The sequence below is a fragment of the Pinus tabuliformis genome, chromosome 6 (assembly GCF_031772625.1).
Source record: "Pinus tabuliformis cultivar Carrire ecotype Pingquan chromosome 6, CPIR1, whole genome shotgun sequence".
NCBI classification, from domain to species: Eukaryota; Viridiplantae; Streptophyta; class Pinopsida; order Pinales; family Pinaceae; genus Pinus; species Pinus tabuliformis.
Window position 1 is genome coordinate 719,817,236 of NC_142292.1, and position 10,007 is coordinate 719,827,242.

The 10,007-nt window shown below is 35.1% G+C and overlaps 1 long non-coding RNA gene and 1 pseudogene across 4 annotated transcripts; both read right to left on the bottom strand.

Annotated features, from left to right (window-relative positions):
* Positions 1-1,097: 1,097 nt before the first annotated feature.
* On the bottom strand, positions 1,098-1,696 carry LOC149260706 (beta-1,3-galactosyltransferase 7 pseudogene; annotated as a pseudogene). The gene is made up of 2 exons (XR_016267584.1): positions 1,562-1,696; positions 1,098-1,378 (listed from the first exon to the last, which is right to left on the bottom strand). The product of XR_016267584.1 is annotated as a beta-1,3-galactosyltransferase 7 pseudogene (transcript).
* Positions 1,697-2,526: 830 nt separating this feature from the next.
* LOC149260707 (uncharacterized) lies at positions 2,527-3,533 on the bottom strand. Of its 3 annotated transcripts, none has more exons than XR_016248326.1 (4): positions 3,482-3,533; positions 3,064-3,132; positions 2,814-2,879; positions 2,527-2,699 (listed from the first exon to the last, which is right to left on the bottom strand). It is a non-coding gene; the product is annotated as an uncharacterized LOC149260707 (long non-coding RNA). The 3 variants fall into 3 exon arrangements; XR_016248327.1 differs by having other exon boundaries at positions 3,381-3,514; XR_016248325.1 differs by lacking the exon at positions 3,482-3,533 and having other exon boundaries at positions 3,064-3,310.
* Positions 3,534-10,007: the final 6,474 nt, after the last annotated feature.

Here is a 10,007-nt window from a genome sequence, read left to right on the forward strand (position 1 = left end):
TAAAACGTAACGTAGTTTCTAGTCATCAACATATTTTGGAGAGGCCTGAATGAAGGCTATGAATTTCAATTAGATTAGCAAAGAGTTTTGACCTTAAGGTTCAAGGTTGGCTACTTAATAGCAGCTGCATTTTCTATCATAGACAATATACAACACATATGAAGGAAACCCTCCTATGAAAATTTCAACACCTTCAAAAAGCTGTAAAACTTCAAAGCAAAATTGAGCAGACAATGACGTTCTGCTAGTGAAAAATATCTTGAGTGGAGAAGGCAGGGCCACACTCACGAATTTATAGATATGTACGTAGCCAGATCTTTTGAAATAGCATAAATCTGACCAGTAGCATGTCTGAAGTATCTATTACCCTCTTCACCAAACTTCCAATATTCTGGCTCATGATACTTGACACCTCTGAAAGAACACAAATTATTCTTATTAGCACATTTTCCTAAATGTAAGACAGTAAATATTAGAAAACTGCGAGAACCAAGGTTTTGTATTGCAGCAGGCACACGAAAATCCTCAACAGGCAGCCTTAAAAGAACACCTCAGTTTAAACTTCAAACTCCACAGCAGTCTACATATGATTTACTACCATTCAAGTATTATAATACCATGGCTTTTGATTCAAACAAAGAACCTCAATTCCGCGGAAGACATCTATGTCCCCTCTAAATATAAAACGACTTCGGAAACTGTTTACAAGCCACTAATTTGAATTTTGTACAGAGTGACAGAACACAACACAAGGATATGATTTGCTTCTGAAATCCAAAAGACTATAATCATTTAGCTCTATACATCTTCAATCACAATTTTCACAAAATTATAAACAAATTCAATTCGGAAAGGTCCAGTATTTTAGGATATTCTCTGGAAACCCAAATTGCTTTATGCTATTTGGTCATAGCTACTTACTTCTGTGCAAGAACAGGTCCAGACTTCATGCAACCAATGTAAATTCTTGGTTTAGATCGATATCGTGCAAGAGTGGTGGCCAACATCCCTGAGAAGAGCATCCGTATGTTCTTAGTGATAACAGAATAGGGCAAAGATATCCTTCCATTGATAGTAGTTATCAACTTATCCTGGTTCTAAAAGAATGAGGGATTGGTACCTAAATTAACATGCACATCATCATCGACCTTAACATAGAAATCTGCATCCCATTTTGCTACTGTTGTAGAAAAATAGGTCTTGGTCTTTGCTGAGAGCTCGTGGTAGCCTTCAACATGTTCCAATCTAAGGAAATCATGATGCTGTGCGTCTTCTGAATCAATGGCACGATCCAAAATACCACCAGGTGTAACACTGTGTCCAATAAGGAATCTAATAACAATGCCTTTCTTCTCCTCCAACTGCTTCAGTTTGGATCCTGTGAGGAACAAAAGGTCCAATTATCAAAATCAACGGATATCTAGAAAAGCTACAGACAGCAGAATATCCCTGCCATAGGTTCATACACGCTCATGAGAACTATTTTTGCAATTAAAAGCATTTATTATTTATTAACCAGATTTCAAAACCTAAAAATTTATTAGCAATAACTGATATGGACCTTGTGGCATCCAGGTTTCTCGAACAGAGTCCCGCCGCTTTCTACTGCTAAAAGCTGTATTGATTCCAATCACAACAAATGCCTTCTGGCGTACCTCAGGGTCTTATCCATCAGGCTTCTCAAGAACAGGTGACCCATTGAGGTTGGTTGATTTTTCAGTCCGAGCAACTGTTAATTCCATTTCAAGAGAAGAAATTGTTTTGTCTAATGATCTGGAGACAAGAATTTGCAAGCTCAAATGAAGGGTTTCAATTTTGTTGTCAAAAAAGTGCACACAAACAAAGACCAAATCCAAATTTTATACAATAACAAGAAATCCTGTGCCATCGATGCCTAAACCATAGAAAGATAAAGCCAACTCAGTGTCAAGGGTATTTGATAACTACAACTGACTACCCTATGAACTGCTAAATACATATGATGAATTAGCAAAATACTAGGCAATGTAGCTGAAATAGGCAATATTCAGGGTAGTGATCATGAATGACAGTCGACATAAATTAAGCCATAAATTGAAAGAGAACAATGAAAGTCACTGCCTGTTACCTAGAAACAACACAATCATCATAGGCATCCATGAATGACTTCGTTCAAATTAAGGGTGCTAGAATAGTCACATAAACAGGTAGAACAAGGTCTTTAAAACTACTCACTCAATGGCATAGATAAGATAGGGAGCGAACACGGCACTTGCGATGACAACCATTGGAAGAACTGTGGATCCTAACATGGAAGAGGGCCAGCAAAGCCATTTTACAGAAGAATATACAGAATTTCAGAAGCACAGGTGGAACACAGGAGAATTATACCTTAAATTCTTAACACTTTCAACATCTTAACCTACAAATATTCCTGCTTAAATACTTACAGATCTTCCTGCTTTAATACTTGCATGCTTGTCTTCACAATCTTGAGAAAGAACTTGCAATTCCCGTTTGTGCGTGGGATCAACGTCATCGTACGTCTCAGGATTGCTCCACATTCTGTTAGTAAAGAGCATACCGATGCAGAAACTCGCAACGCAGAGGAGCACTCCAAACTTTCCCCTGCCAACGCAGAGGAGCACTCCAAACTTTCCCCTGCCAACGAGCCTAAGCCTAAGCCTAAGCCCGTTTTCTTGTCGGTTTGCATTTCAACTCTGTAAACAAAAAAGGCATTAGGAGCCAGCAATGGTTTGAGCTCCACAAAACAGAAAAATGGTAAAACTTGAATTGGCATCTAAAGAAACGGGAAAGGAGGCCGGAGTTCGCACCATTCTGCTGTCAAAAGGCAGTCTTCATACAATTGCCGCCAAAGTCAGACTTTTAGCACAGGAGTCCTGGATCAGATGATGTCAAAGATTCACGATTCAATACAAATTATAGCCAGTTCAACCATAAATACGAAAGAAATCGTCGAAGCGCATTAAGAATTTAATGTCATTCTAGCTTCCAACGGCCTTACAAATTTGCTATACTGCAAATAAAACTGGTTTCAAATACGTAGGGTGTATTGCAATTTACCACAGCAGGGCAAGGCACCTGTGTGCTGTCAAATGCTTCATCTGTAATTCCATTTCCAACCAGATAACCCTGAAAAACTAGCCATGCAAGAAGTCAGTAGGCCTGAATGAAGCCTATGAATTTCAATTAGATTAGCAAAGAGACTGGACGTAGTAATAAACAGGCTAGTAATAAAAAGAAAAAACGAATAATTAAAAGTTATATAAAAAATTATTAAATAAAATAATATGACAATTAGAATATATAAATATATAAAAGTCGCCACAGCTGGACCGCTGGACTTCATGCTACCGCATGGATACCAAGTGTCGCGTTACCTGCACCCTAAGATCGCCATGATCGAGCGACGAAGCTGGAATACGTTGTAAGTAAAGATAAGAAATCAAAGAACCATCCAGTATATGCCGTATAGGAATACCTGGGATGTTTCAGCCTGTGTGTTGATCCTGACGGTACAGAAAAACCAGAGACATATCAATCTGTGGTGACTCAACCAATTCCCCCATATCTTCCTCTTCTTCCTGTTCTAGGTTCATCCAAGTCCCGACGGAAAATCCCAATGGCACAATTCATGTAGTGAATGAATGGCTTCTGTGCGCAGCGGGTGAACCACTTTCTGTGTGCAGTGGGTGAACCACTTTCTGTGTGCAGTGGGTGAACCACTTTCTGTGTGCAGTGGGTGAACCACTTGAGTTAATGGCTTCGTGCAGTTAATGACTTGGGAGTAGGCAGGTGATGTTGTGAACGGCTTGCTTTCTTTGCACTGTTAGACAACAAATTCTATGCCTTCATAGAAGAGCAGAGAGATCCAGGACTCTCTAATGGCAACCGTTTAAGATTAAACATCCTATTGACATGAGGTAAGACTGATATTGACAACTTGACATTTGACCGCATAAAATATGGTGTTATTGTGCAGGGATTTCTTAACTACATGAAGATCTTGCCGTCAAAGAGGAGGGATTTCTTAACTACATGAAGATCTTGCAATCCTAACAATCCTCCATGATATCAGTGTCGTCATCAAGCCTTCTAGGTAAGTTTTTCATATGCCCTTTATTCCTAGCAAGATCTATTTCAAAAGCAGCAAGCAGCTCCACTAATATGAAATCCTGTCTGAAAGAAGGTGAAGATACAGGGCTCCGCTACCAGATCTAGTTCTTCTAGCAGGTGAAAAGGTAACTAAAGTAAAGGGGTAGTTCATAGAGGCCGCCATACCTGAAAGAAACTCTTGTGAGCTAGACAGAAAGCTACTACCAGAGCTAGCCCAACCACTGGTTCAAATACAACTGATTCCGAATCAATAGGCTTTCGAACTAAAGGATCCGTCTCCGGGCGAGGTGATAGCAAAGAGAGCATTGGTTTTCATTCAATCTCCACCGCAGCGACAGGACCAGGTTCAGGTTATACGGATCCAGAGCTACCAGCATCATATTGAGATCGAGCAGTTCCACCGCCTTACCCCGACAGTTGTTGAACCATCGCATGCACCAGCTGCCAATGCACAACCTTGTAACATGGAACACGAAACCTTACGAAACCTTCGCATACCCCGACAGATAATAGGAATCGAAGTAATGTTAACATTAAAACCAGACCGGTGATGGTTAGCGAAAATGCACCGGGCTTATTGCTTTTAAGCTATGCTCGAGCCTCTTCCGCCTCAGGAAGAGGCCAAATAAGATCGCGAAGCCTGAGGTGCGAATGAAACTTAGCTTAGGTCGGCATATCCCCGCACACATCATTTCCAAACTGTAGGATAACAACCGAATAACACCTAAGAACTAATGCTATCTCCGTCCGGAACGATTACTATAGTCCCTGCCGGATGCCAGATGGCAGGGACTAATAACGCATTGTATATATAATTTAATTATTGATATTAATATTATTTAAGATAAGTTCAATAATATATAAAAATAAAACACTAAATTCAAATATATAAATTAAAATAATGAAATTGGAATTTACTCAATTCTCAATTAAATTTTTTTCCAATCTGTAACACTAAATAATTGAATATAAAAATGGTTTTATTTTCAATTGAATTTAATATTTTTTAAAATAAGTCTCTATTTTAAAATATTTGTTATATTATTAATTATTTGAATATTTCAAGGTAAATTTATGACAATCTTGGAATATTTTTTAATACAAAATTAGCATTTAATTTTTTTATTATATATTATGTAGTTGAATAAATAATTTTTGATAAAAAAATAAACATTAAAGTATTATACAATTTTTAAATGATTTTTAATGTTATCTTATTAATTTTTTTCTTATTATTATTATAAAAAGTAAATCCACAAAATATTCAAAAATATTAGTTTAGTTAAATTTAAACAAGGTTTCAATGAATTAGATAAGGTTTTTTTTTGCAAATCACATAAGAGAAATTTTTGGTCCATGCTTTTGAACCAACAAGTGTACAAGTGTGGTTCTTTTTAAATTAATAAGAAATGATAATTCTACCAGATGGAGAATTAGATCTAGGCACCAGATTAAATAGAAATAATGAATTGAAACTGCTAATTTAAATAAAATAAAATATTTATTAAAAAGTGGGATGAATTAGAATATTCAATTTAGAAAAAAGATTAAAAATCCCAAAAAATTAAAATGGGTCAATTTTAAAAAAAGTAATCAGTGAAGGTCAACTAAAATAAATGATAAATAAAATAATATAAAGGTTAAAACTCAAAGTTACCAATTAATTTAGCCGTAGTCTAAAAATTATGCTTTTTTGCCATGAAAGTTATGGAAATTCTAGCCATATTCTGAAAACATCTAGCAGGGATTTTTGTAAATCCAAGTAAAACCTGTCAAAATTAATAATTTTAGGTGCCCTAGATGATTTTGATGGTACTTGATCCATTTCCACCATCAAAAACATGATTCAAACACTGCATGTGCAAGATTTTTTTTGAGATTCTTTTCCACTAATTCCGGCCACTTTTGGTCATCTGAGCAATTCCTCTGCCTCCATAATATTAAATTAATTAAATAATAATAATAATAATAATAATAATAATAATAATAATAATAATATATTATTATTATTATTATTATTGACCAAGAAAATAAAATACTAAAGGAAAAAGTCAAGAATATTTTAAAAAGGGTGAAAGAGACTAAATCAATAATTTACATATTAAAAGATAGTTTGAGGGAAACAAATTTAATAATAATAAATTAAAGGATTACATAATATAAAAATTAATTAATTAGAATCGAAAATAAAATAAAAATAAAAGTAGCTAGAAATCTCAAGGCCGGAAAAAGGTAAACAAAGACATGAAACACATGAAGGGGGGAAATTAGATGATAAAGGACAAAAACAATGGATCCATTCATTAAATTCTCTAATAACTACATCTTGATTACATTCACTTATACATTCATCCCTTCTATAAATGGTTGGATATACCTACATTAAACTTTCTTCAGAAAATATAGTGAATTCCTATTCATAAATTAGTAAACATAATTTGGATATTGTTTTTTGGATTTGCTGATATTTATCTTCCAAGCAATCAACTACAAGGAACTATACCTTCAACCTTAGGGGAATTACCCTATCTTTGAAAATTCTCCCTTAACGGAAATAATCTCATACATAGCATCCCTAAAATCTTAGGTAATCTAAGCAGTTTGATCGCCCTTAGTTTGGATGAATAGCAGTTAGATGTATGTATACCTGTAGAGTTAGGTTTTTGTGGCAATATCACTGACCTCACCCTTTCTCATGACTAGCTCTATGGCTCCATAAACTTTTCGTTAGCGATCTTACAACAACTTAATTTGATATAGATATACTACAATAGGCTTACAAGGATAGTTCTCATTGAGCTTAGTAATTATACTTCTTTGTATGACGTCTAGCTCCATAATAACTTACTACATGGTTTAATCCCTCCATAGCTTGGTTGATTGTAAAATCTAAGAAAGATTAATTTGTTCAACAATAACTTGGTGGGATCGACTCCGCGGGAAATTGGTAACCTAAGCCTTTTCAAGGAGCTTTACCTATACGATAGTGATCTAAGTAGAAAAATATCTGTGTCGATTACAAGCCTGCAACATTTACATTTCTTGAGTCATGTGAAAAATTATCTTGTCATAGAAGTTCTAGTTTAGCTTGGGATGAAGAGTAGATTGGAACTCTTGGATTTGACAAGGAATAATTTTAACGGCACAATACCCCCACATCTCTTTGTAGGAGGAAATTTGATGGTATTAGACCTTGGGGGCAACCTTTTTGTAGGAGGTTTGGCTTTGTCCTTCTTTAAGAAGAGGGGTTATCAACAATAATAATTTCAATGGAATAATACCAAATAATATAACTATGAACACAGGGATTTCATATTTGGACATGAAAATGAATAGATTGGAAGGATCCACATCATCTAATCTTGGTCTTTGGGAGAAATATCACACTATATTACCAATTGTCCAAATAGTTTGCATTTTTCCTATGAAGTTAAGGAGCTAAATTTATTTGTAGGAAAAATGTTAGAAGTTGGCTTAAATTACTTACAATTTATAGTACAAGAAGCAATTGTCCCCCCCCCATATTTTTCATATACAAGTAAGGAAAACAAAATTGGTTCATTTTTCCCTACTTAACATGGCTAGACGTATACCTGGCATCACCCCAAGTTAGAAACCTCAGATTAAGAGGTGCTTACAGAAGCGAGATGGAAGGACATTGCTTTGGAAAACATATGGCCATGTAGAGCTTAAAGGCTTCCGTGAATTGATCTTAATCTGGCTTACATCATTTTCATTTGTTTTAATCCAACTAAAATTCTAATTTTTTGCAAAGTTTCCAACTTTGTAATTCAGATAACTAGGATTTTTCCTTCTCTATATTTACTATTTTGTGTCATTCTATCATTTTTATACCTATGGATCATATTTTGTATCTGAATGGATTTGAAGCTTCTATCTATTTCACAAAAATTCTTGAGATAATCTTTACCCTTCCCTACACTTTGAATCTTACATGTACTTAACATATCTTACATGCCTAACATCTTATGTCTACCAAGCCTCCCTATTTATGTATACCTGTTACTTGAAGCTTAAACATTTTAGTTGAGGAATGAAAAGGTTTTCTTAACATATTCTCTTTCCATCAAAAACTTGTATTCAGTTAGAATTCCATGGCTATTTAGGATGGGAGAGCATTCAGTTGGTCGTCTGCTATGTTGGTTAGCTATTGTTTTTTCCATCTTAAAATATATATGTCAATCTTTCTAGTGCCTTTTACGATAGTTAGAATATTTGATTGTTGGTAACTTACTTCTATATGTCATTAAAAAGTGTTTTTGCTCGGCGCCTTTATTTAACTCTCGTTTTGTTGCTTCCACTGAAGGATAACTTGAGTGGCTAGTTTGTTGGTTTTCTATTTTATTCTTCATGTGAACGTTTCACATGGTTTTTTACATCAGTAGTAATTTGTTTGTCCAAAAGTTTTATTTTTTCATATTTTTGTTTTTATCACGTAACTTTAAAGTAACACAATCACTTTAAATGAAACAGGTTAAAACTTTGTATTTATAGTTTCCCTAGAATGGTTGTTGAATTTAGTTCCCTCACTTCTTTCCAATTATAAATTCTCACCAAAAACTAACTCTTGCCTCCAGCAGATGAATGGAAGAAAAAGAAAAAAAATTAAAGGCAGGCCAAATATAAATGTGGAATGAAATCTCACTACAGGAACATGCCACCGAAGTATAGAGAATGCAGTAAAAACTGTGTCTAATCATTGTATTATGTTTCAATGCAGAAGAATGGACTACCATTTTCATGATCAACCATAAATTGACCATATTTAACCATAGTAAACATGGTCAGGCAAGCTTAAACATGGTCACAAAGTTTAGCCATGGTCAACCTTGCCATGTTGTAGGTTCATATGTAACTCAAGACTAGAGTTTCCTTCCACATTCATCCCACTCCTATATGTGTTCCTTTGCACCTCTAGGTGCAATTGCTACTATAATATATGTCAACTAGTAGCTCAGGTGGTAGGTAGAAGTCACTATTATCCTCCCCACTCTAGTTTCAGTCTCACTGAAATTAAAAGTTTCCTTCCACATTCCTCCCACTCCTCTTATATGTGTTCCTTTGCACCTATAGGTGCAATTTCTAGTATAATATATGTCAACTAGTAGCTGAGGTGGTAGGTATAAGTCACTATTATCCTCCCCACTCTGATTTTAGTCTCACTGGAGTTCACAAGATTCCTTGGTAGGATCATTTCCACATGAAAGATAACCAACTCACCTTAACACAAGTGAGTTTTCATAAATATAACTAACATCAATATTCGTTCCATAAACCACCAAGAAATATATATGTATTTTATATTACACCATTCTTTAATGGTTAAGAGCATCTGTTTCCTCCTAAGAGGTCACAAGTTCAAAACTAGAGGGGGTAGTATGTATGTGTTCATAGACTTAGTAGTCAAATCACTCCATGGAGGTGGATCCCTTGTCCCACAAATAAAGGGGTATGGTGGATCCCTTGTCCCACGAAAAAAGAGGTCTGGTGGATCCCTTATACCACAAACAAAGAGTCTCATACACCAATTTGATATCTGACTTGGTAGGGACCTTAAAATTGAATGAAAGAGTCTAATACACCAATTTGATATTAGACCTCAAAATTGAATAATAATAATATTATATTATCGCTAAAACAAAAACCATAGGAGATTATGATACAAACCCCGAAAACGAATAGGTATGTAGTGTTGAGAATTAGTTGGCTGCAACATTTGAAAATTCAAAGGGCCAAAACCTAAACGTTAACCTTTTAGAATATAATTATTCACTTCGACAATCAAATCCCTAGGCCTCCACTCATCTAGAGATTTACCAATACAATCCACGTGAAATATTATTTTAGATTCCCACTAAAATCCCAATGAA